The sequence below is a fragment of the Chelonia mydas genome, chromosome 1 (genome assembly GCF_015237465.2).
Source record: "Chelonia mydas isolate rCheMyd1 chromosome 1, rCheMyd1.pri.v2, whole genome shotgun sequence".
Classification (NCBI taxonomy): Eukaryota; Metazoa; Chordata; order Testudines; family Cheloniidae; genus Chelonia; species Chelonia mydas.
Window position 1 is genome coordinate 181,710,292 of NC_057849.1, and position 27,537 is coordinate 181,737,828.

The window sequence follows — 27,537 nt, forward strand, 5'->3', positions numbered from 1 at the left end:
CTAAGAAAACTATTCAGTTTTAATACCAGGAATCAGATAAACACCTTGAGAACACAGGTTATCAAGAAACAAAGAGAGTCACCATCAGGAACCGTACAGCAGAAGCAGGAATGTGACAAGATTCTGGCAGGAGCCATCAAAGCTGAGCGCTACAAGGCCCATTTAGGTCCCCGATGGCCAGATTGTGCGAACATAGAAGGCCTGTCCATGTGCTGGCTCATAGTGATAACATTGTGTGCTAAGATTGGCACAAAATCCAGGTGAAATCATAATTGGAAAGTCCTTCTCCACTCTCAGAACTGAGTGTTCACACTCAGAGCTCCTAGTTTCCTCCTCAGCCCTAAACACTATTGCACCTCTCCTTTGATCTACTCCCCAAACTAAGTCTGTCCCACTCCCGAGGGGATACTTTGTCTGGTTTGGCTTGCTTCCATCATGCTGGCACAGGATTGGATCATGAGCAGCCATTGTTTTGTCATGGGAAATATTACAGAAATTGCCTGGTCACATCCAGTATAAATAAGGACCCAGATCCTCAGCTGGAGTACTTCGGCATTGCTCCACAGACATCAACAGACCTGACTCCACTTATACGAGCTGAGAGTCTGGACCATCGGCACAATACTTTCCATTATTCCCACTATGGTTTCAGATGTTTATAACTTTCAGAAACATTCTTATCTGAGGCGGATTTCACCCCATTCCTGGTTTCTGCCAAAGTTAAAGTTTTGGGGATGGAGCGGATTTGAACAAAATCCTATCGGCTATTCTGGAGTGATAGGAATGTGTTGGGAAATCTTTTTTTCCATTGGAAAAAGTCCCAGACTTTTTGGATCAAAACTGCAGAAAAAAACCCCCACGGTTGACGTCTGTAACTTGAAAGTGAGGCACGGCCATAATCCTTGGCTTGAGGAGAATTAAAACAATAAAAATAGAGAAGTTTATGACAATTGAAAAATGATTACTTCTGAGCATGCTCAGTGGGCACATGGTAAAATTTTTAGCAGAGCCTAAGTTTGAGAGATTTGTGATAGGGGACTGGACAGGGGCTCCGGAGACCTGGGTTCTATACCTAACTTCATCAGTAACCTGCTGAGTGATCTTGGGAAAGTCATGTCACCTCTGTTTCCCATCGCACCCTTTGTCTGTCTTATCTAATTTGATCATAAGCTCTTTGGGGCAGGAATTGTCTCACACTTGTGTTTGTACAATGTCTAGCACACTGGGGCATCTAGGTACTTGTCACAGAGGTGATGCCCCAGCACAACCCCTCTTGGCTGGAAGTGGTAGTGTAGCAGCTGTGCCTCAGTTTCCCCAGTGTTTTTTCTAGGCCAGTCTGCCTGTAGGACTGACCTAACCCTCCAGCCAAACCATATAAGAGAATCCACCCCTTTGGAGGCCTCAGACTCTTTCACTTAAAGTCCAACAGAAAATAGTAAGACACTAAATTGACATCCCAGCAAGACTCAGCTGTTAACCTCCTCCATTGTAGGCTAGTCCTGGCTGCAATAAACTGTCCCAACACTGACCCCAGTTCCTGGGCTTCAACCTCACCACCCAGGGACTGACACACTGTCCCTCTACTCAAGATTTTCTGGCAGCCTGTAGTCCCTGACCAGCTCCTGTCTCCAGCTAGGCTCCTTGTCCACTACAGGACAGTCTGTCTGCTCTACCTCGCCCACCTGCTGGGCTTCCTTCCTCCTCTGAAGTCCAACCCTGCATAGTTGTAGAGGGGCAGGGCTAATTAAACAGGGCTGACTGGCCCAAGACTTCTGGCCATTAAAGGAACAGGTCACCCTGTTACAATGCTACTATAATATAAATAATAACAATCTTGGATGGCTTGGACAGAGACAAGAATTAGTGCTCCTTGGCTGCTACCAGGGACATTTGCTTGAGGGATATTATAGGTGTCTCACTGACACATACACAGCAAATTCTTCCAAAATAACTGTGCCCAAAGAGTTGCCAATCTAGGACCCTGATCCTGCAAAAACTAATGCTCATGCTTAACTTTAAGGCAGGAATCCACTCCAAGGGCATAAAATTAAACTCATGCTTAAGTCTTTGCAGGGTCAGGCCCTAGAAAGAGGAGCAGCATGCAAAAGGTGGGAAGACAATCAAATATCATTATTTGGAAAGAGATCGACACATGAATTTTTCAGGTGTGTGATTACCCAGATAAACACATAAATATAGGTTTGAATTCTTGGTTTGTAATTGATTAAACAATTAAGCAAACAAAAGCCATTCATAATTCCGAGTTAGTATAAATATGGATTCCCCACCTCCCAAAGTGGAAGAAGTACAGCCAAGTACAGTGTGTACTTAACTGCAACCATATCCACAATGGATAATAAGTACGGTGAGGTAATGTGAGTACCTTTAGCTACAAAGCAATCCCAGATTGGTCAGACTCATGGTGGGCAAAAGGTTTGGGATTTCATTTCAGTTCGGATAAGCACCACTATTGCACTACTGGAGGTGGGGGATGCTGCAAACATATTTCGGGAGGGGGGTTGACTAGAGCTGAGTGACATTTTTTTGGCCAATAGTAAAGTCTCGAAAAAACGCATTTTTCTGCAAATTCTGCAGATAGCATTGGCCAAAAACAACAACAACAAAAACCCCTAAAAAAATAATTGGAATTGTCAAAATGACGAGCTTTGACATTTTAAAAATGAACCATTTGGTGTTTTGTTTTGAAATGACATTTTTCAAATGAAATGTCAATTTGAAACAATGTTCAAAACAGCTCATTCAGCCTGAACTAAATTTTTTGTTTTGTGTCTCAGTGAGGGGGGAAAAAAAAACAGTTCCAGCTAGAAATGGAATTTTTGCCCAGATTTTTCAATTTGGCCACTGAACGGAAAAATCGATTATTCACTCTGCCGTAGTTCTGACTACCCTCCCTTTCTATATGGCTGGATGGGAGAGGGCTTCTTAAACTTTTTCCTGTTGTACCATGGAGTCATGGTATGGAAAAGGCTGGGGACCACTGGCTTAACCCGGCTGACCAAATGTTCTGAGTCTGCAGAGCTCTAAAAAACAGCACATGCACACAAGATTTCCTCTACTTCTTCCATTTGAGCTGGAAGTAACTAAAGAACAACCAGCCACCTAGGAGGTTTAGGTGACCATTTGGTAGGGCAGGTGGTTTCCCATATTATCCAAACCTGTTTGCCCATCCCTAGGTCAGATCACATACAACAGAGGGAGCAAGAATATCCAAGACCACACTGGTTTGGGGTTTCTAACAGGTGGTGACTTCTATTGCTGTATTAGGTGGGGTTACATGGTGTAACAGTAGTCACTGGTGTCTGTAGATACCTACCCCTGACATGTGACATGGATAGTAACCCTCACCCAGGTCACATGACTGGGGCCAGGAAATAAAGAGAGGTGTCTTACCAGCATTCCTGAGTGCCAACATACTTAGTTATTAAACATCCTGTGATATGAAAATGACAAGTCCCAATGGGCTATGAAGTGAAACAGCAAAAAAATCTATCTGGAACACAGTCGCCTTCAAATTATTTTGTGGAAACACGGATCTGCTCAAACCAGCACAACATGGAGAAACTGGATCATGTTATAGATAGTATCTCAGTCATCCCAGGGATTCAGTGGCGTTACCTGAGGGAAGAATCTGGCTCTCAATGAGGTTGGTGTGTTCTGTCATAGCAACACATGGAGAGGCTCCTTTTTACATAAATGCTTCAAGCACAGTTCCCAATTTGTCATATCAGACCTAACGTACCCAGAACTACATTCAGTATTTCTGGGATGAGTTTGATGGCTTGTTGGACTTTTCCGTGTGTGTGTTTTATTATGGTACAACTGCAGGTACATATTCAATTGCTTTCTTCCCATTCCATCTGCCTCTCCCCTCCCTTTGTCTCTCTCCTTCTTCCCTTTTCTGTCCCCCTCCATTTCTGCTCCTCTCCCATTTCTGTCTGTCTCTCCTTCCTTCTGTGTGTGTCATTCCATACATTCATCTGTCAATGCACATCCTCTGGGATCATCCTCTCCAGCCGCACCAGGGTTCCCGGTCCCCTCTCTGGGGCTGCAGGAATGCATATTTCAGTAAGACTAAACCTGTAAGGACAAGCAGACATCTCCTCGTTACTGCCAGACGCTCATTGCTCAATACAGCAAGGAGACGCCTGTAAAGTGATAGCCTTATATCCGCAAAGACCTCTGGAATTTGAAATGCTCTCTCCTTCCATTTTCAGGGCAAACAGCTGAAGAGACTGGGAATTTTGCCTCCCTGTGAGGATCTCTTCTCTCCCTCAGACATCCTGGCCCTACAGATATCAACCTTACCTCTAGACCCTGCTGTTCAGCAAAAGCACTATCATATATCCTACTGTTTACCCAGCCCATGCAATCTGATCTGGCACCTATATCCAAGAGGGTGATTAACATCTAAGGGTACTTGAGAGCTGACCTTCCAACAGCCATGATGCATTTTTGGAAGGACAGAAAGAGTCAAAAGGCTTGTTAAACACTTTGATCAACTAGGCTTCCCATTACCAAACGCACATCAGCACCCTCTCCATAAACCCGGTCACTCATTCCCAGCTCCATGTATCCTCCCTGTTATCTCAGCATTCACTACAGACCCAGTCATTCATTCCTAGTTCCAGCTACCCTCCCAGCTACACCACCACACGTTTAATAGGCCCAGGAACTCATTGCTCAGTTACACTATCTTCCCTCCTCCAGTTACCCCAGTGTTGTCTCCAGGCATCGTACCCCTTCCTTAGCTCCCAAAGCATTCCAGTTAGCAGGAGGGAGGAGCATTCAAAGGTTCAGACCACCATTTTGTCACTTGTAAACCCTTAAAAGCCAGCAATATTAGTGTGGGCTAATAGCATTCCGTTCTCTCTCATAGCTCCCTTTCCCCTTCCCCAGCCTCTCTATTAATGCCTAATGCCAGCTACCCCTATTAACGCTCTGATTTTTACTACTAAAAATATATATATCCCTTAGTTGGTGGAGTTTTGACATCAGAAGTAGCCCCCACCCCTCCACATGCATTTGCTCTACTTCTCTCTTCCCATTACACTCTAATCTCTTCTCTTCACCTCCTCTCCCTCTGCCTCTATCATGTGAGCTTCTCATTGTCAGAGGGGAAGATATTTGCCATCGCTGTTGTTGTGAATGGAGAGTTTGGTATAGCACCGTACCAACAAGGAGCTTGTAAGCTAATGCAAAGAGACAGGAGGGCGCAGACATGACACAATGGGTGATCAGATGACAGTCTCATTTCAGAGTGGAACGGCTTATTCATTTCCACTGCATATCACATAATCCTACAGTTTTTGATTGAGGTGGCTTGTCATTACAAGGCTCTGCGACAGAAGTGTGTCGTAAGGAGGGATTGGAATGTGGAGAGGTGGTCATTTCGTGAGCAAGGTTAGAAAGGGATTTTCAAGGGTGGGGCACAGAGCAAGGGGTTAAGATGAGAATGGGGTGGGGCAAAAAAAAAGGGCAACTCTGTGGGTAGCTCAGGAGGAATGTCAGTAGCAGGAGGGGAAATAGGAGGAGCTAAGGATGAGATGTAGCCAGGGCATGAGTTGTTGTACGGAGTGCAGAAGGTGATGCTGAGAGGTTGGATCTAATGCAGAAGGCAACAGGAAGCCAGTCAAGGGTTCTGAAGATGGGGAGTGACGTGGTTAGAGTAGCAGGATTTTGGAATGCATGCAGGAGGGTGAAGTGAGAAGCTAGCAGATCATGGAGAAGGTTACAGCAGATGAGTAGATAGATGGCCAAAGAACTGACTAGGTTTTTATTGTGAGGGACAGAAAGGAAAGGTCAGATTTTTGAGATAATGTAGAGGAAGGATTTATGGGATTTGGCAGCATCTGGGTTTGGGCAGGGCTGGATTATAACACCATGTTTGCAAACCTAGCTATCAGTATCAGAGAGAGTTGTGGAAATTTTTATGGTGAAGGGGAGGGGAAGAGTGTCATTTTTACCATGTTGAACTTGAGATGTTGGCAGAACATCCAGGAGGAGATGCTGGAAAAACAACCGGAAAAGCAAGACTGGAGAGAGGGCAGATGTCAAGGTGGAAAGGCAGACCTGCAAGACATTGGCATAGAGTCAGTAGCTGAAGTCATAGAACAGACAGGTATAAGGAGAAAAGGGGAGAGGTACAAGGACAGAGAATGGAGAGACTGGAGGAGCAGTCACCAATGGAAATGCGTATTAGATAGGCAGAACCCTGACCCTGGGCCAAGGAGCAGAGTGAAGGGAAAGGGAAGGATCAGCATTGTTGAAATCAGAAGAAAGATCAAAGAGGGTCAGACTAGAGAAAAGGCTCTTAGACTGGGTAGCCCTGGGGGGAGCAGTTTCGGGGTGATGAAGATGGAGCTGGGGTGCCAAGGACCCAAGAGAGAATTACAGGGCAAGGGAAAGCCAAAGCAGTGAGAATAGACAGCACACTCAAGGAGCTCACATCATCTGGAGTTTATCCCAGCTATGTTCTATAAAGTGATGTGTACATTTAAGGCACTGTATAAATGATTTAGAATAATAAATAATAGTGGGTGACGGTACAAGGATGGAGTTAGGGCACAATGAGAAAAAGAGATGCAGAGACACGGCAAGACTATTATTAGAGCTGGCTGAACATTTCCAATCTAACAGTTTTCCCGTCAGAAAATGCCGATTCAAAGAAATCTGAACGTTTTGCAGGAACATGTCAATTTAGTCTATGTTTGAAATGAAAAATTACTGAAAAAATTCAGTTCAGTAATGTTGAAGCATTTTGTTTCAATTTTATTATGACTACTATGTCATATCTAAAAGACAAAACAGTAAAGTCAAATCAAAGTGCTTCAATCTTAGCAAAACAAAGCCTATTGATATTTCCAGCACAAAAACTATTTAGAAATTTTGTTTGGCAGGAGATTTGAGTTTTCATTCCGATTTGGGACAAAAGAAAGTTTCTAAATGTCAGAATTTCCCACAGAAAAGAAATGCTTAGTTTTAACCAGCTCTGTTATGTAACAAGTGGCCATGGGTATCTTTTTCCCCCTCCAAGGCTAAGCTTTGAGTAGTGGTGTATGAACCTGCCACTGCATCTAACCTAACAGACTCACTCCCTTAATTCAGTAGCAGTTCATGATTTTACATCCAGAGATCCTCCTGGATTCAAATTCTTGCAGGTGACCCATCCAGGGGAATCACTGTAAGTGGTATCCCCCATGGAAGAGCTAAACTGCTGTGAACTCAGCCAAAGAGAGTGAGTAACAATTGTATATTCAAAAACAGAAGCTACACTGAAAGACCGTTTAGGTTGTAACACGACACACCCCCACCCACCCAAAACCTCAAAAGCGTGGAAATAAGAAGTGAAGGGGAAGACTTTCCACCTTCATATTGCCTACAACACTGTCAATAACTCCATCATGCCATAGAGTTTACACTTCCATTTCCGATATATACCCAGCTCCATCAAACTTGCAGTCCAATGTAAAGCCTTCCCAGTGACCTCTAATGCTTTTATATCAACAGAGCAGCATATGGGAAGTCATTCTGCCTCATCACTGTCCCAGGCTATAGCTATTCTTTATTACCATGATCTGGCCCTGAGTCCAGGCTTGGGGTAGCTGCCTGCTTCAGCTCTTTCAGCCTCTCATGCGCTGCAGCATTCTCAGCCGAGTTAGTCAGGAGATTACGCCAGGGATGGTATTTTATCAGAGCTGCTACGAGGTGAGTGAAGACGCGATAAGGACGTGTTAAAAGTCAAGGAGGTGCCATTGACAAGGACCAAAGTTGGGCTTGAACTTCCCCGCCTGTCATGTGTGCACTGACGCTCTGCAGTCCAGTGCTGTTTTTGCCAGCTGCTTTTTTGGCAGTTCTTACTTCACTCTTTTGTATGCACTCCTCTCTTTGTCCCGCCAGCTGATGATCTCCAATGGAAGTACAGCAGCACTCTGAGCTCTAGGCTTGTGGGGAATGAATCCTTTCCTGTAAAATCCTCACTGTGTCAGGTTCCCCAATGAGTGGAAAAGGCACGTTCCATTTTTCAGGCACTCTGACGTGGAGGTAGCAGGGTTGCCTTTATTTTCCATACCCTCATTTGGGAGGACTGTTTAAATGCTGAGTGACAGTCCTACCAGATGAACTACGTGGAGCCAGGAGAGCTCTGCTACAGTACATCTGCCATTCCACCCACAAAGACTGATATAATGTGATCCATCTCTCCTGATTCCTTAATTGCAAGATTCTAGGGCTCTGTTGAGATTTAAGATCCTTCCCAACCTAGCCAGATCAGTATGCACCCTGTTTTCAGAGGAGCTTGATGCAAGATACTGTAATCAACTCACTAGTTTTTTTGTGTGTGAGTGAAAGAGATTTTTGCCACCTACTGGATGGACTCTGAACTGGTGAACTGCATATTATAGGCCCTAACAGCTAAGCAAGAGTCTCCTTTGTCCCAGGTGATAAGGTCTGTGTGTTTGGAGCAGGAAGATCTGTGTTCGATCCCTACTGTAACCCTGTAGTTTTGAGTGGCCATGATGTGCAGCATGGTGACTACAGCAGAGTCCTAAGAGGCCATGGATTTGTTTTAGAAAATATGAACCTCAGAATCATAGAAATGTAGGGCTGAAACGGACATCAAGAGGTCATCAAGTCCAGCCCCCTGCACTGAGGCAGGACCAAAGAAACCATCCCTGACAGTTGTATGTCCAATCTGTTCTTAAAAGCCTCCAATGATAGCGATTCTACAGCCTCCCTTAGAAATCTATTCCAGAGCTTAACTACCATTATACAGGTTTCAGAGTAGCAGCCGTGTTAGTCTGTATCGGCAAAAAGAACAGGAGTACTTGAGTCTCTAAGGTGTCACAAGTACTTCTGTTCTTTTTACCATTATACAGTAGTTAGAAAGTTTTTCCTAACATCTAACCTAAATCTTCCATGCTGCATATTAAGCCCCTTGTTTCTTGTCCTACCTTCAGCGGACATGGAGAACAATTGATTACGCTCCTTTTTGTAACAGTCCTTAACATATTTTAAGACTGTTATCAGGTCCCCCTTTGGTCTTATTTTCAACACTAAATATTTTAACCTTTTTTTAAAAAAACCTCTCCACATAGATAAAAGGTTTAGAAAACCAGACCATTTTTGTTGCTTTCCTCTAGACTCTCTCTAATTTGTCCACATCTTTCCTAAAGCATCATTCCCAGAATTGAACCCATTCCTGCAGCTGAGGCCCTCACCAGTGAGGAGCAGAGCACGACAGTTACCTTCTGTGAGCTCAGGGATCAGTTTTATCTAATTATATACAAAAAGCCCAGCTTAGCACAGATCTTCCTGCTAGCTCAGCCAGGGGAAAACTCCCATTTGGTTCATCTAGTAGAGCTACTGCCAATGGACCTCAGGGTTTCTCAGCTGGTGCTTGAATGTGGCAATGTGCAGGATGCAAACCCCAGCCCAGACAGGGTCCTCCACTAGCTGGTTAGAGTCCAATCCAAGCCCCTGCCCATGGTTTCTGTGAAATGAGCTGATGTTCTCAGTTAAATTCCTAGGGGGCAGGGGTCCACATCAAACAGTCCCATCACAGCTGGCACCAATTGAGCTCTTGTTAGCAATCTCAGCAGAGAGACCAGGGACTGAATGGGATGGGAACACAGAGTGACACACTCACCTGTAGACAGAGTCCTTCCTGCTCAGGATGGAGGCACTCTGGCCTCACAGTACCAGGAAATTTGCACTGCTGCTACCCATATTTTACCAGTTTTGCGAATGAAGAGAGGACTTCTAGCTCTAGCACTGAACTTACTAGAAGAAAGAGAGATGTCCCTTCTCTAGGTTGCATGTTCATAGAATCATAGACTATCAGGGTTGGAAGGGACCTCAGGAAGTCATCTAGTCCAACCTCCTGCTCAAAGCAGGACCAATCCCTAATTTTTGCCCCAGATCCCTAAATGCCCCCTCACAACCCTGAACTCACAACCCTGGGTTTAGCAGGCCAATGCTCAAACCACTGAGCTATCCCTGGTCCCCCTGTTCTGTCCATCAGCTGCCAAACAGCCTCCCAGACATCAATACTTCCTCTTTTTCAGTCCTTGTAAACAAGGCCATTGAATTGCTGCGTTGGGGCAAGAGTGGCTTCCTCACAATCCACGGGCAGACATACAAACCCACAGCACAATTATGCTACTTTTACAAGCGCAGGGGCAGAATTCTCAGATCTTGTCCTGACCCCTCCAGACTCCTGAGAGAGAAAGTGTGGGCATGGGAACCAGATGCCATGTGAGGGGGAGAACAGTTTCCCCCCCTCCCTATCCAATGCAAAGAAGTTAATATGATCTCTGCTCTGGCATGGCCTAAGGCTTTTGAAGGGTGGAGTTTCAGTCAGATTCTATCCTGCAGCATCCAGCACTTATAGCCAGGCAGAAACCCCATTATTATTAAAGTTAAGCTCAAGATTTAAAGGGGCATGCATCTTATCATACTCTGGCATTTCCTTTTCAATAAAATCTGGTTTCTTACATTTGAAAGACACTTCCCACTTTGCTGGTAACTTCTCTCAAAGCCTCATACTCTGCAGATTTTACACCCGGGGGTGGGTGGGTGGCTGGGGGTGTGTGTGTGTGTGTGAGTGATACACACAGACCTTTACAATCTCTTATCACATGAAATTCTTTTACCAAACACCTGAGAGCTGCAGTCCCTCTCCCTGCTGAAGTCCCCTGATGGAGCTAGGCAGGGTGCATGTGCAGTTATGTCATAAGAGAGACTTTTTTTAGGGTCTGCTAAAATTCTTAGCAAATACTATTAGAGCATGATCTGAAATAATTTTTCATCAGCCTATGCTTTTAATTTGTCCTCCCAACCCTAGCAAATGCACTAGTCCTAAACAACAATTGTGGCCCTACCAAGTTACATGTTGCAAACTTCAACCATTTTTCCTGGATCCCTATTAAAAAAAAAAAGCAGGGGGCCTTTTTTGTGGTTGGGGGGTGGTTGGTTAGGTTTTTTGTTATTAAAAAAAACACACACACAACGTCAGAATCCCCCAACCCAGGGGGCATTCCAGGGTGTGCATGGCATGGCAGATGCAGGTGGAAAGATCAGGGTGAAGGCAGCTTGACAGGGGTGGTCCTACCTCCTAATGATTCTACTCCCCTTCCACAGCTCATAGAGGTTCCTGCAGCACCGCTCAGGACTACCCTAGCCTGCACCAGCAGCTGAGCTCGCCGCCAGCAGCCCCTGAGTAGGGAAAGTACAAGCCAGCTCCTCACTGCCCCTGCATCAATGCTTGTATGAAAGGGGCTTTTTATTGAGACAAGGGTACAGAGACACTGCTCCTTGCTCAGCCACTTCAGCCACCACAGAAACGTTAACTCAGCTTGTGTGGACTCAATATGCTTGACGTTGCTCAAAATAAGCTTTTGTCATACTAATTATTCCCTCTTTTGATATTAGAGCTGCACAGCCATACAACTTGGGAAAGTTTGATGCAGTATTTTGAAAAGAAGATTTATGTAGCAGGGAGGTTTCCTCACACTTCCTCAGTTTGTTTTCTAAGTCTTTCTTCAGAAGATGGCCCCTCAGAGTGGTCCTCAGCCACTTGCACAGATGTGATCCCGGTACGCTGGACCTGCTGCTAGCCATCCTCTCCACACCTGAAGGTCCCCACCACATCCCTCTTTCCTACCTTCACCATGAACTAGTTGCCCTGTTATCATACTGAGCGCCACTGCACTGCCTCGCTCCCATTCAGCTGGGTGTGTTCTACTTTACAGCCAACTTGGAATGCTGCAATTCGTAATCTAACAGAAGCTGGTTGCTTGGGATTTTCCTACATGGCAAGATACTGTACAGCAAGCCAGGTTGTGAATCTACAGTGACCCCGCTTGCCACCTAGCAATCCACCATGCTGGTCTGGCTACAGCACAGCAAAAGTCACAGCACGAGGCTCAGCATCCTATGCTTTCAAGCAGCAATACACAAGCTGCCCTCTGGGTCCTTCACTGTGCTGCAGCAGGGTTAGGGTGACCAGATGTTCTGATTTTATAGGGACAGTCCCAATTTTTGGGTCTTTTTCTTATATAGGCTCCCCACCCCCGTCCCAATTTTTCACAGTTGCTTTCTGGTCACCCTAAGCAGGGTCCACACAATAAGTTACTGTATGGAAAGCTAGTGCACTGTAGATGCACTCCCTGGCTTGCCATGCACTAATTCACTGTGAAGACATACCCCAGGGTTTGGACCATCCAAAGCTCTGTTGTGGGTTAGGAGGGTATGCTACTGAATGAGGAGGAGGATAGACAGACAGATATCATAACACAGCACATCACAAAGGTATTTGTCTGAAAAAGACTTAAACAGGGACCAGAGTCAAATTGGGAGCCCAGAACCTGTGGGTTCTCTGTGGATTTCTAACCTATTCGTCTATAGTTTTACACTGTCCACCACCATAGTGTCTGAGTAGCCACAGCTTAGGGTTTATCTAAGACCTATCTGTGTACCACCTACCCCTAGCTCTGTGGGAACCCCAAAGATTTGGAGCTTTGGTTGGATATGGATAAGTGGCCAGATTTCAAAAGCTCCTCTGAACATACATCTCTACCCCGATATAACGCGTTCCTCGGGAGCCAAAAAATCTTACCCTGTTATAGGTGAAACTTGCTTTGGCCTCGAGCATTTCCATTATTAATAGTCACTTCCCGCCCCCGACTGACTCCTCAGAACCCCCGACCCATCCAACTCCCCCCGCTCCTTGTCCCCTGACTAACCCCTCCAGAGACCCCCCCCACCCCTAATCACCCCAGAACCCCACCCCCTACCCAACCCCCCCTTCCCTGTCCCGACTGCCCCAACCCCTATCCACACCCCCGCCCCCTGACAGGCCCCCCGGGACTCCCACGCCCTATCAACGCCCCCATTCCCTGACTGCCCTGCCCCCAGAACCTCCGAACCATCCAACCCCCCTCCCCGCTCCCTGTCCCCTGACTGCCCCCCTGAGACCCTCTGCCTCCTATCTAACCCCTCGGCCCCGGCCCGGCACCCTTAACACGCCGCTCAGAGCAGCGTGTCGGAGCCAGACACGATGATCCATCGGACCGTGCAGCCCCGCCCCCACAGTGTGCTGCTTTACCGCGTTATATCCGAATTTGCGTTATATATGGGCCGCGTTATATTGGGGCAGAGGTGTATCTTCACTCTGGGAACCCGACTGGCAGCCTCAGGAGATCAGGCTGCTTTGCAAGAACCCTACTACGTCCTAGTTTTGTCTGGAACAGAAACACCACAAGCACAGCCTCTCTTAGAGTACATCTGCTTGCAGTCCTGACAGACCAGAAAGTTCCTCAGTCTGGGATTTCCCCCCCTCCCCCACAAACATTTACAAAGTTAACCTAACTTGTCTGAACCTCAAAGACGCTGAGGTTGGGCTAAAGGTTAGGTCAGTTCTTATACCCCGATACCCAGCCTTAATCCATCCCAGTTCCCATTCCCAACTCCAGGAGTTGCTGTTGCTGGAGGCACGCTCAGGGCTAGAGTCTCCCCTCTGCTACAGCCTTTTTGCAGCACTCAGGCAGAGTGAAAGGGCCACAAAGATGGCTAAACCAGCTACCCGGAGATTCTTCAAGGGTAGGGAGACTCCCTGGGTGGCTCTGTGCCATTTCTCCTGTACAGTTGTGGCTGAAGGGAAAAAGAGTGTCTGGCCAGAGCACAGCTGCACTCTGGCTGTCCCAAGCTGCCAGTATGGCCTCCTGGGATCATGAGCAGTCAGGGACAGGCAACAACAGCCCTGAGGCCACTCTAACATACATTGGGGTCTGAATTAGTCCTTGTCTGGCCCCAGAATCAGAGATAATAAAAGGTGGTGTGTCAAGCCTCCTTAGCCCACCCCGCTTTGGTTGCTATGTTGAGTGAAGCTCAGCCAGTCTCCAGCAGCAGGGCCAAAGCATTGTGTTCAGTTAGTTTAAGGAACTTTTGTTCGCCAATGCTCCAAGTGGCTGTTGGGAACCAAGTAGCTCTACTGTCCTGTTGGGGCTCCAAAGTCCACAAGTTTCCATGTTTCCACATGAAAACATCCATAGAGAAATTCAGGGGAAGTCCATGTCTGTATTCCCCTCTGGCCATTTTGGGACTAGTTGCTTTCATGGCAGCATGCATGGAAATTCGGGTGTGTAGGATTCAGTTTCTCCCTCCTTGGGGGCATATGAAAGAAAAGAAGAGGGTGGTAAGTACGTGGTACCTGGGGAATCCTGCTCAGACCAGTTCCAGTTTGCTATAACTGGAACAAATTGCACTCAGTTCAAAGCCTTGACTAACAATCCATCACTATCCCTCACTGGTAGATGCTAGAGCAGGGACAGAGATAGCAGGAGACTAGGCAGAGACAGCAGCTCCTGTGTGCCTTCAAGCTAAAAATTAGCATCAACACCCAGCAACAATGCCAAAGTTTTAGAGAGGCCCAAGCTGCCATCTGACTCAGCGTCTAGGCAGGATATTGATTAGAGGGGCTATTCTTTATTCCTCTGCTATTGTTTGAACACTCACTGCCCTTGAGACACCGGCAGCAGCCGTGGGAACCCAGCAGCTTTGGTGTTAAAAAGTGCTCTTATCACCACGCTGAGCAGAAAGGTCTCTGTTACAGATGGTGTGTCTGATAGGCAGAGAGAGGCATTATAACAGAGTGTCTTATTTGTAGCATGGAATGTATATTGGATGCCCAAACACACACCTCCTACACATATTACTTGATTTAGCTCATCAGCAATTCAACGCTCCCTGACCCTGAACTATACAGGCTGTAATTAAAGAGGCTGCTCAGCGTACCAAATCCCTAAGCTGCCAGTAAGGTGCCAAGTGTACTGCGACTTGGAGGCAAGCACTGTAGGTGCTTCAGCAGCTAGACCTTGTAGGTGCTGCCTTGGTGGGTCCCCATAATCACCCAGACACATGGCTAAGGAAATGGGCATTTTACAAGGCTGGCAGGAAAGGGAAAGTCTGCAGATATCCTAGGTACAGAGGTTTAAACAATTACAGTTCAAAGTGAGCAACAGTGGTTCTTGTTTGGGTCCCTGGGGCAGCCCAACTGAGAGTCAGAGCTTGTCTGGCCTAGTACCTGGGTTATTTTCTCCAGTCTGGTCTTTATTCAAACTTATAGGAGCTTACAGGTGTCCAGGCCAGGCTCAGTTAGTGTTTCCTAAACAGTGGAATGTTTTAATTGTATTAATTGTTTCAATGTATTAATTTAGATGGAACAAATGAACCAAAGGTATTAACATAACTCAGCCACAGTCCAACATTAAGCTGTGCTACACAAAGTTCAGGATTTGGTATACAAACTCCTTAGCCTTCTTAGTACCATGGCCAACACACCATCAGAGGACCTTTTCACCTTTTATTAGAGATTCAGAAAAGAAGCGGGGAAACAGTTAAAGCATTTGAAATAGGAAGTATAGAATAATTTTAACAGCATCTCCTGGTCCCTTTAGCTAGAGAAAGTTTTTAGAAAGAATGGTTTCAGAGTAGCAGCCGTGTTAGTCTGTATTCACAAAAAGAAAAAGGAGTACTTGTGGCACCTTAGAGACTAACAAATTTATTTGAGCATAAGCTTTCATGAGCTACAGCTCACTAGCTCACAAAAGCTTATGCTCAAATAAATTTGTTAGTCTCTAAGGTGCCACAAGTACTCCTTTTCTTTTTAGGAGGAATGAGACCCTTCCCTTACTTTACTCTCCTGTAGATGGTATCAAAGAAAGTAAGAATTGTCTTTCACATGGCAGGCCTCCTCCCTCACCCTGGATTCCTCTCTGCAAACAGCCCTCATACACTCCCACAGCAAGTTCAACACCAAGTGCTTTATTTACAGCATGATATACAAGTCCTTATCTCCCCCCAGTTCCCCATAAGGCTTTTACCTTCTCCCTAAGCATAAGGCAATGCAGGGAAGAGATCTCACCTCCCTGAGATCCTGGGCTTCTCTAGACCTTCCTTCTAGCCTTTCCTTCTCCCACTTCCTATCTCTCTTTTAATTGTCCTCAGCTGAGGCACTAAATCACTTTGTTAATTGGTTAACCCTCCAGTCCTTATCCAATTATCTCCTCAGTTTGGCCCATGTGGGGACACCTGCCAAGTGTACAGAGGGGTGAGTCAGCTTTAGGCTACTCATAGATTTCATAGATATTTAGGTCAGAAGGGACCATTATGATCATCTAGTCTGACCTCCTGCACAACGCAGGCCACAGAATTTCACCCACCACTCCCACAAAAAAACCTCACACCTATATCTGTGCTATTGAAGTCCTCAAATTGTAGTTTAAAGACCTCAAGGAGCAGAGAATCCTCCAGCAAGTGATCCGTGCCCCATGCTACAGAGGAAGGCGAAAAACCTCCAGGGCCTTCCAATCTGCCCAGGAGGAAAATTCCTTCCCGACCCCAAATATGGCGATCAGCTAAACCCTGAGCATATGGGCAAGATTCATCAGCCAGATACTACAGAAAATTCTTTCCCGGGTAACTTGGATCTTACCCCATCTAAAACCCATCACAGGCCATTGGGCCTATTTACCATGAATATTTAATTACCAAAGCCATGTTATCCCATCATACCATCTCCTCCATAAACTTATCGAGTTTAATCTTAAAGCAAGATAGATCTTTTGCCCCCACTACTTCCCTCGGAAGGCTATTCCAAAACTTCACTCCTCTGATGGTTAGAAACCTTCGTCTAATTTCTAATCTAAATTTCCTAGTGGCCAGTTTATATCCATTTGTTCTTGTGTCCACATTGGTACTGAGTTTAAATAATTCCTCTCCCTCTCTGGTATTTATCCCTCTGATATATTTATAGAGAGCAATCATATCTCCCCTCAACCTTCTTTTAGTTAGGCTAAACAAGCCAAGCTCCCTGAGTCTCCTTTCATAAGACAAGTTTTCCATTCCTCGGATCATCCTAGTAGCCCTTCTCTGTACCTGTTCCAGTTTGAATTCATCCTTCTTAAACATGGGAGACCAGAACTGCACACAGTACTCCAGGTGAGGTCTCACCAGTGCCTTATATAACGGTACTAAGACCTCCTTATCCCTACTGGAAATACCTCTCCTGATGCATCCCAAGACGACATTAGCTTTTTTCACAGCCATATCACATTGGCAGCTCATAGTCATCCTATGATCAACCAATACTCCAAGGTCCTTTTCCTCCTCCGTTACTTCTAGTTGATGCGTCCCTAGCTTATAACTAAAATTCTTGTTATTAATCCCTAAATGCATGACCTTACACTTCTCACTATTAAATTTCATCCTATTCCTATTACTCCAGTTTACAAGGTCATCCAGATCCTCCTGTATGGTATCCCTATCCTTCTCTAAATTAGCAATACCTCCCAGCTTTGTATCATCTGCAAACTTTATTAGCACACTCCCACTTTTTGTGCCCAGGTCAGTAATAAAAAGATTAAATAAGATTGGTCCCAAAACCGATCCCTGAGGAACTCCACTGGTAACCTCCCTCCAACTTGACAGTTCACCTTTCAGTAGGACCCGTTGTAGTCTCCCCTTTAACCAATTCCCTATCCACCTTTCAATTTTCCTATTGATGCCCATCTTATCCAATTTAACTAATAATTCCCCATGTGGCACCGTATCAAACGCCTTACTAAAATCTAAGTAAATTAGATCCACTGCGTTTCCTTTATCTAAAAAATCTGTTACTTTCTCAAAGAAGGAGATCAGGTTGGTTTGGCACGATCTACCTTTTGTAAAACCATGTTGTATTTTGTCCCATTTACCATTGACTTCAATGTCCTTAACTACCTTCTCCTTCAAAATTTTTTCCAAGACCTTGCATACTACAGATGTCAAACTAACAGGCCTATAATTACTTGGATCACTTTTTTTCCCTTTCTTAAAAATAGGAACTATGTTAGCAATTCTCCAATCATACGGTACAACCCCTGAGTTTACAGATTCATTAAAAATTCTTGCTAATGGGCTTGCAATTTCTTGTGCCAATTCCTTTAATATTCTTGGATGAAGATTATCTGGGCCCCCCGATTTAGTCCCATTAAGCTGTTTGAGTTTCGCTTCTACCTCAGATATGGTGATGTCTACCTCCATATCCTCATTCCCATTTATCATGCTACCATTATCCCTAAGATCCTCTTTAGTCTTATTAAAGACTGAGGCAAAGTATTTGTTTAGATATTGGGCCATGCCTAGATTATCCTTGACCTCCACTCCATCCTCAGTTTTTAGCGGTCCCACTTCCTCTTTCTTTGTTTTCTTCCTATTTATATGACTATAGAACCTTTTACTATTGGTTTTAATTCCCTTTGCAAGGTCCAACTCTACTTGACTTTTAGCCTGTCTCACTTTATCCCTACATATTCTGACCTCAATAAGGTAGCTTGCCTTACTGATCCCTCCCTTCTTCCACTCCCTATATGCTTTCTGCTTTTTCTTAATTACCTCTCTAAGATGCTTGCTCATCCAGCTTGGTCTACAACTCCTGCCTATGAATTTTTTCCCCTTTCTTGGGATGCAGGCTTCCGATAGCTTCTGCAGCTTTAATTTAAAATAATCCCAGGCCTGCTCTACCTTTAAACCCATAAATTCTTCAGTCCAATCCACTTCCCTAACTAATTTCCTTAATTTTTGAAAGTCAGCCCTTTTGAAATCAAAAACCCTAGTCGCAGATTTATTTTTGTTAATCCTTCCATTCAGTTTGAACTGAATTAGCTCATGATCACTTGAGCCAAGATTATCCCCTACAACCATTTCCTCTATGAGGTCCTCATTACTCACCAAGACCAAATCTAAAATGGCATCCCCCCTAGTCGGTTCAGCAACTACTTGCTGAAGGAATCCATCAGCTATCGCATCTAGGAAAATCTGAGCCCTATTATTATTACTAGCACTCGTCCTCCAGTCTATATCTGGGAAGTTAAAGTCTCCCATGATCACACAGTTTCCATTAGTATTTACTTTATTAAAAACATTAAAAAGGGCTCTATCCATATCCAAATTAGATCCCGGCGGTCTATAGCACACCCCAAGCACTATCCCAGGGGAGGCTCTAATAGTTTTCTTCCCCAATTTAATTTTTGCCCAGACAGACTCAGTCATACCCATTTCATCGCTTCTTATTTCTTTACATTCTATCTTATCATTGATATACAGTGCTACTCCACCACCTTTACCTTTATTTCGGTCTTTCCTAAACAGCACATACCCTTCAATACCTGTAGCCCAGTCATGACTACTATTCCACCAGGTCTCTGTTATACCTATGATATCTGGTTTCACTTCCTGCACCAGTAACTCTAGTTCCTCCATTTTGTTACCTAGGCTCCTTGCATTAGTGTACAAACATCTTAATTTTTGCTGTTTAGCCTCACTCACATTCTGTACCCTATTAGGCACGGTTATTTTACTACCAGTATAACCTATTAGACTTGTATCTACACTGCCCTTCCTCCTACCTACAGCTGTATCCACTCTTACTTCATTTTCTTTCCACTCTATGCTGAATTCTGGCGTGGAGATTACCTGGACATCTCCCAACCATCTCCCCCAAATTCCTAGTTTAAAGCTCTCTTAATCAGTTGTGCCAGCCTCCATCCTAGAAGTCTATTTCCTTCCCTACTCAGATGAAGTCCATCCCGAGAGAACTGTCCTCTATCCATGAATGCCTCCCAATGGCCATACATCCCAAAGCCCTCCTTATAGCACCACTGCCTAAGCCATCTATTGATAGTCATAATCTTGTCACACCTTTGTTGCCCTTCTCTAGGAACAGGCAGAATCCCACTAAAGATCACCTGAGCCTCAATTTCCTTAAGCGTCCTCCCCAGCCTAGCATAGTCTCCCTTAATCCTTTCCAGCGAGAATCTAGCCGTATCATTTGTTCCCACATGAAGGATAATTAGGGGATTCTTTCCCGCTCCCTTTAGAATCCTTTTCAACCTCAGGTCTACATCCCGTATCTTAGCACCCGGAAGACAGCACACCCTCCTATTTTCTGGATCAGCTCTGGTTACAGGCCTATCTATTCTTCTCAGTAAAGAGTCCCCAATCACATAGACCTGCCTTTTCCTAGTGACGGTGCTATTCTCCAGTCTATCCCCTGTTCCCTCTGGCTGCAAGTTCTTTCCATTCCCATTCTCCCTTGTAATCCTTTTTAACCCATCCTGTATCCTATTGGGGCTCATATTTGGTGTAATCTCCATTAACTCTTCCCCTTTTCCTATAGGACTAACCTCTCTTCTCTTCTTCCTTGCCCTGTCACCCTCAGTGACTACCTGCTGAGCCCCTTCTTCATTTTCCAACTCTGCAAACCTATTCTTAAGCTCTATTTCTCCTTCACTAGCCCGCCTTTTCCTCTGCCTAGTTCTTTTAGTCACATGCTTCCACTGACCACTCTCCTCACCCAGTCTCCCCTCAGAATTCCCTAGTCCTGCTTCCATCTGCAAGTCTGAGCTTTTCCCTTCAGATACCTCATGTCTTTGCTCCATAATCTGCTCAAACCCCTTCCTAAACTCTACCAGACTTTCCACCTGCATCTCCAAACCTCGGATCTTTTCCTCCATCAGCTCTATCAGACGGCACTTCATGCAGACAAAACTCTTACCAGGTGCCCCCTCCAGGATCATGTACATACCACAGCTTCCACATCCAGTCATCTTCGTTGTGTCATCTGATACATGGGTCACTCCCACTGCCACCTCTGTATCTGTCATATCCTTTCCACCTAAATCCTGTTAATCTGGGAAACACAAACCACACCAAAACACCACCACCCACAGCAAAACCAAACCCCACACGAGCACCACAAGACAAACTCCCCTTTCAAACTCCCACTCAAACTCCCCTGTTTACAGCTCTGTTTGCTAGCTCCTGTGCCGCTGCAGCTGTCTGTGCCGCTGCCTGACTGGCTGCTACCTTAACTAGGACCCCTAGTCAGTGAAGCCCCGCCCCCTAATCAGGGCTCAGCTTCTCTCCCAGCACAAAGCCCCTACAAGCCTCTACACATACAAATACTACCAATACAAAACCAAGCACACACAAATACCTTCTCCTCCAACAGAACTCCCACTCAAACTCCCCTGTTTACAGCTCTGTTTGCTAGCTCCTGTGCCGCTGCAGCTGTCTGTGCCGCTGCCTGACTGGCTGCTACCTTAACTAGGACCCCTAGTCAGTGAAGCCCCGCCCCCTAATCAGGGCTCAGCTTCTCTCCCAGCACAAAGCCCCTACAAGCCTCTACACATACAAATACTACCAATACAAAACCAAGCACACACAAATACCTTCTCCTCCAACAGAACTCCCACTCAAACTCCCCTGTTTACAGCTCTGTTTGCTAGCTCCTGTGCCGCTGCAGCTGTCTGTGCCGCTGCCTGACTGGCTGCTACCTTAACTAGGACCCCTAGTCAGTGAAGCCCCGCCCCCTAATCAGGGCTCAGCTTCTCTCCCAGCACAAAGCCCCTACAAGCCTCTACACATACAAATACTACCAATACAAAACCAAGCACACACAAATACCTTCTCCTCCAACAGAACTCCCACTCAAACTCCCCTGTTTACAGCTCTGTTTGCTAGCTCCTGTGCCGCTGCAGCTGTCTGTGCCGCTGCCTGACTGGCTGCTACCTTAACTAGGACCCCTAGTCAGTGAAGCCCCGCCCCCTAATCAGGGCTCAGCTTCTCTCCCAGCACAAAGCCCCTACAAGCCTCTACACATACAAATACTACCAATACAAAACCAAGCACACACAAATACCTTCTCCTCCAACAGAACTCCCACTCAAACTCCCCTGTTTACAGCTCTGTTTGCTAGCTCCTGTGCCGCTGCAGCTGTCTGTGCCGCTGCCTGACTGGCTGCTACCTTAACTAGGACCCCTAGTCAGTGAAGCCCCGCCCCCTAATCAGGGCTCAGCTTCTCTCCCAGCACAAAGCCCCTACAAGCCTCTACACATACAAATACTACCAATACAAAACCAAGCACACACAAATACCTTCTCCTCCAACAGAACTCCCACTCAAACTCCCCTGTTTACAGCTCTGTTTGCTAGCTCCTGTGCCGCTGCAGCTGTCTGTGCCGCTGCCTGACTGGCTGCTACCTTAACTAGGACCCCTAGTCAGTGAAGCCCCGCCCCCTAATCAGGGCTCAGCTTCTCTCCCAGCACAAAGCCCCTACAAGCCTCTACACATACAAATACTACCAATACAAAACCAAGCACACACAAATACCTTCTCCTCCAACAGAACTCCCACTCAAACTCCCCTGTTTACAGCTCTGTTTGCTAGCTCCTGTGCCGCTGCAGCTGTCTGTGCCGCTGCCTGACTGGCTGCTACCTTAACTAGGACCCCTAGTCAGTGAAGCCCCGCCCCCTAATCAGGGCTCAGCTTCTCTCCCAGCACAAAGCCCCTACAAGCCTCTACACATACAAATACTACCAATACAAAACCAAGCACACACAAATACCTTCTCCTCCAACAGAACTCCCACTCAAACTCCCCTGTTTACAGCTCTGTTTGCTAGCTCCTGTGCCGCTGCAGCTGTCTGTGCCGCTGCCTGACTGGCTGCTACCTTAACTAGGACCCCTAGTCAGTGAAGCCCCGCCCCCTAATCAGGGCTCAGCTTCTCTCCCAGCACAAAGCCCCTACAAGCCTCTACACATACAAATACTACCAATACAAAACCAAGCACACACAAATACCTTCTCCTCCAACAGAACTCCCACTCAAACTCCCCTGTTTACAGCTCTGTTTGCTAGCTCCTGTGCCGCTGCAGCTGTCTGTGCCGCTGCCTGACTGGCTGCTACCTTAACTAGGACCCCTAGTCAGTGAAGCCCCGCCCCCTAATCAGGGCTCAGCTTCTCTCCCAGCACAAAGCCCCTACAAGCCTCTACACATACAAATACTACCAATACAAAACCAAGCACACACAAATACCTTCTCCTCCAACAGAACTCCCACTCAAACTCCCCTGTTTACAGCTCTGTTTGCTAGCTCCTGTGCCGCTGCAGCTGTCTGTGCCGCTGCCTGACTGGCTGCTACCTTAACTAGGACCCCTAGTCAGTGAAGCCCCGCCCCCTAATCAGGGCTCAGCTTCTCTCCCAGCACAAAGCCCCTACAAGCCTCTACACATACAAATACTACCAATACAAAACCAAGCACACACAAATACCTTCTCCTCCAACAGAACTCCCACTCAAACTCCCCTGTTTACAGCTCTGTTTGCTAGCTCCTGTGCCGCTGCAGCTGTCTGTGCCGCTGCCTGACTGGCTGCTACCTTAACTAGGACCCCTAGTCAGTGAAGCCCCGCCCCCTAATCAGGGCTCAGCTTCTCTCCCAGCACAAAGCCCCTACAAGCCTCTACACATACAAATACTACCAATACAAAACCAAGCACACACAAATACCTTCTCCTCCAACAGAACTCCCACTCAAACTCCCCTGTTTACAGCTCTGTTTGCTAGCTCCTGTGCCGCTGCAGCTGTCTGTGCCGCTGCCTGACTGGCTGCTACCTTAACTAGGACCCCTAGTCAGTGAAGCCCCGCCCCCTAATCAGGGCTCAGCTTCTCTCCCAGCACAAAGCCCCTACAAGCCTCTACACATACAAATACTACCAATACAAAACCAAGCACACACAAATACCTTCTCCTCCAACAGAACTCCCACTCAAACTCCCCTGTTTACAGCTCTGTTTGCTAGCTCCTGTGCCGCTGCAGCTGTCTGTGCCGCTGCCTGACTGGCTGCTACCTTAACTAGGACCCCTAGTCAGTGAAGCCCCGCCCCCTAATCAGGGCTCAGCTTCTCTCCCAGCACAAAGCCCCTACAAGCCTCTACACATACAAATACTACCAATACAAAACCAAGCACACACAAATACCTTCTCCTCCAACAGAACTCCCACTCAAACTCCCCTGTTTACAGCTCTGTTTGCTAGCTCCTGTGCCGCTGCAGCTGTCTGTGCCGCTGCCTGACTGGCTGCTACCTTAACTAGGACCCCTAGTCAGTGAAGCCCCGCCCCCTAATCAGGGCTCAGCTTCTCTCCCAGCACAAAGCCCCTACAAGCCTCTACACATACAAATACTACCAATACAAAACCAAGCACACACAAATACCTTCTCCTCCAACAGAACTCCCACTCAAACTCCCCTGTTTACAGCTCTGTTTGCTAGCTCCTGTGCCGCTGCAGCTGTCTGTGCCGCTGCCTGACTGGCTGCTACCTTAACTAGGACCCCTAGTCAGTGAAGCCCCGCCCCCTAATCAGGGCTCAGCTTCTCTCCCAGCACAAAGCCCCTACAAGCCTCTACACATACAAATACTACCAATACAAAACCAAGCACACACAAATACCTTCTCCTCCAACAGAACTCCCACTCAAACTCCCCTGTTTACAGCTCTGTTTGCTAGCTCCTGTGCCGCTGCAGCTGTCTGTGCCGCTGCCTGACTGGCTGCTACCTTAACTAGGACCCCTAGTCAGTGAAGCCCCGCCCCCTAATCAGGGCTCAGCTTCTCTCCCAGCACAAAGCCCCTACAAGCCTCTACACATACAAATACTACCAATACAAAACCAAGCACACACAAATACCTTCTCCTCCAACAGAACTCCCACTCAAACTCCCCTGTTTACAGCTCTGTTTGCTAGCTCCTGTGCCGCTGCAGCTGTCTGTGCCGCTGCCTGACTGGCTGCTACCTTAACTAGGACCCCTAGTCAGTGAAGCCCCGCCCCCTAATCAGGGCTCAGCTTCTCTCCCAGCACAAAGCCCCTACAAGCCTCTACACATACAAATACTACCAATACAAAACCAAGCACACACAAATACCTTCTCCTCCAACAGAACTCCCACTCAAACTCCCCTGTTTACAGCTCTGTTTGCTAGCTCCTGTGCCGCTGCAGCTGTCTGTGCCGCTGCCTGACTGGCTGCTACCTTAACTAGGACCCCTAGTCAGTGAAGCCCCGCCCCCTAATCAGGGCTCAGCTTCTCTCCCAGCACAAAGCCCCTACAAGCCTCTACACATACAAATACTACCAATACAAAACCAAGCACACACAAATACCTTCTCCTCCAACAGAACTCCCACTCAAACTCCCCTGTTTACAGCTCTGTTTGCTAGCTCCTGTGCCGCTGCAGCTGTCTGTGCCGCTGCCTGACTGGCTGCTACCTTAACTAGGACCCCTAGTCAGTGAAGCCCCGCCCCCTAATCAGGGCTCAGCTTCTCTCCCAGCACAAAGCCCCTACAAGCCTCTACACATACAAATACTACCAATACAAAACCAAGCACACACAAATACCTTCTCCTCCAACAGAACTCCCACTCAAACTCCCCTGTTTACAGCTCTGTTTGCTAGCTCCTGTGCCGCTGCAGCTGTCTGTGCCGCTGCCTGACTGGCTGCTACCTTAACTAGGACCCCTAGTCAGTGAAGCCCCGCCCCCTAATCAGGGCTCAGCTTCTCTCCCAGCACAAAGCCCCTACAAGCCTCTACACATACAAATACTACCAATACAAAACCAAGCACACACAAATACCTTCTCCTCCAACAGAACTCCCACTCAAACTCCCCTGTTTACAGCTCTGTTTGCTAGCTCCTGTGCCGCTGCAGCTGTCTGTGCCGCTGCCTGACTGGCTGCTACCTTAACTAGGACCCCTAGTCAGTGAAGCCCGCCCCCTAATCAGGGCTCAGCTTCTCTCCCAGCACAAAGCCCCTACAAGCCTCTACACATACAAATACTACCAATACAAAACCAAGCACACACAAATACCTTCTCCTCCAACAGAACTCCCACTCAAACTCCCCTGTTTACAGCTCTGTTTGCTAGCTCCTGTGCCGCTGCAGCTGTCTGTGCCGCTGCCTGACTGGCTGCTACCTTAACTAGGACCCCTAGTCAGTGAAGCCCCGCCCCCTAATCAGGGCTCAGCTTCTCTCCCAGCACAAAGCCCCTACAAGCCTCTACACATACAAATACTACCAATACAAAACCAAGCACACACAAATACCTTCTCCTCCAACAGAACTCCCACTCAAACTCCCCTGTTTACAGCTCTGTTTGCTAGCTCCTGTGCCGCTGCAGCTGTCTGTGCCGCTGCCTGACTGGCTGCTACCTTAACTAGGACCCCTAGTCAGTGAAGCCCCGCCCCCTAATCAGGGCTCAGCTTCTCTCCCAGCACAAAGCCCCTACAAGCCTCTACACATACAAATACTACCAATACAAAACCAAGCACACACAAATACCTTCTCCTCCAACAGAACTCCCACTCAAACTCCCCTGTTTACAGCTCTGTTTGCTAGCTCCTGTGCCGCTGCAGCTGTCTGTGCCGCTGCCTGACTGGCTGCTACCTTAACTAGGACCCCTAGTCAGTGAAGCCCCGCCCCCTAATCAGGGCTCAGCTTCTCTCCCAGCACAAAGCCCCTACAAGCCTCTACACATACAAATACTACCAATACAAAACCAAGCACACACAAATACCTTCTCCTCCAACAGAACTCCCACTCAAACTCCCCTGTTTACAGCTCTGTTTGCTAGCTCCTGTGCCGCTGCAGCTGTCTGTGCCGCTGCCTGACTGGCTGCTACCTTAACTAGGACCCCTAGTCAGTGAAGCCCCGCCCCCTAATCAGGGCTCAGCTTCTCTCCCAGCACAAAGCCCCTACAAGCCTCTACACATACAAATACTACCAATACAAAACCAAGCACACACAAATACCTTCTCCTCCAACAGAACTCCCACTCAAACTCCCCTGTTTACAGCTCTGTTTGCTAGCTCCTGTGCCGCTGCAGCTGTCTGTGCCGCTGCCTGACTGGCTGCTACCTTAACTAGGACCCCTAGTCAGTGAAGCCCCGCCCCCTAATCAGGGCTCAGCTTCTCTCCCAGCACAAAGCCCCTACAAGCCTCTACACATACAAATACTACCAATACAAAACCAAGCACACACAAATACCTTCTCCTCCAACAGAACTCCCACTCAAACTCCCCTGTTTACAGCTCTGTTTGCTAGCTCCTGTGCCGCTGCAGCTGTCTGTGCCGCTGCCTGACTGGCTGCTACCTTAACTAGGACCCCTAGTCAGTGAAGCCCCGCCCCCTAATCAGGGCTCAGCTTCTCTCCCAGCACAAAGCCCCTACAAGCCTCTACACATACAAATACTACCAATACAAAACCAAGCACACACAAATACCTTCTCCTCCAACAGAACTCCCACTCAAACTCCCCTGTTTACAGCTCTGTTTGCTAGCTCCTGTGCCGCTGCAGCTGTCTGTGCCGCTGCCTGACTGGCTGCTACCTTAACTAGGACCCCTAGTCAGTGAAGCCCCGCCCCCTAATCAGGGCTCAGCTTCTCTCCCAGCACAAAGCCCCTACAAGCCTCTACACATACAAATACTACCAATACAAAACCAAGCACACACAAATACCTTCTCCTCCAACAGAACTCCCACTCAAACTCCCCTGTTTACAGCTCTGTTTGCTAGCTCCTGTGCCGCTGCAGCTGTCTGTGCCGCTGCCTGACTGGCTGCTACCTTAACTAGGACCCCTAGTCAGTGAAGCCCCGCCCC

General features: G+C 47.1%; 1 protein-coding gene across 7 annotated transcripts in view; it reads right to left on the reverse strand.

The window, feature by feature from the left end:
* GJA8 (gap junction protein alpha 8) overlaps nucleotides 1-27,537 on the reverse strand; it is a 77,695-nt gene that overhangs the window by 32,567 nt on the left and 17,591 nt on the right. The window contains exons 1-3 of one of the 7 annotated variants that reach the window (XR_006288017.1): nucleotides 15,900-15,973; nucleotides 15,101-15,181; nucleotides 13,109-14,180 (exon numbers count right to left, since the gene is read on the reverse strand). The exons of 4 other annotated variants lie outside the window; for them this stretch is intronic. The gene's annotated coding sequence lies outside the window, so the exon portion shown is untranslated. Of the gene's footprint in view, nucleotides 1-13,108; nucleotides 14,181-15,100; nucleotides 15,182-15,899; nucleotides 15,987-27,537 lie in introns of those variants that run through there. 2 more of the 7 variants (XR_006288018.1, XR_006288015.1) reach the window with 2 other exon arrangements.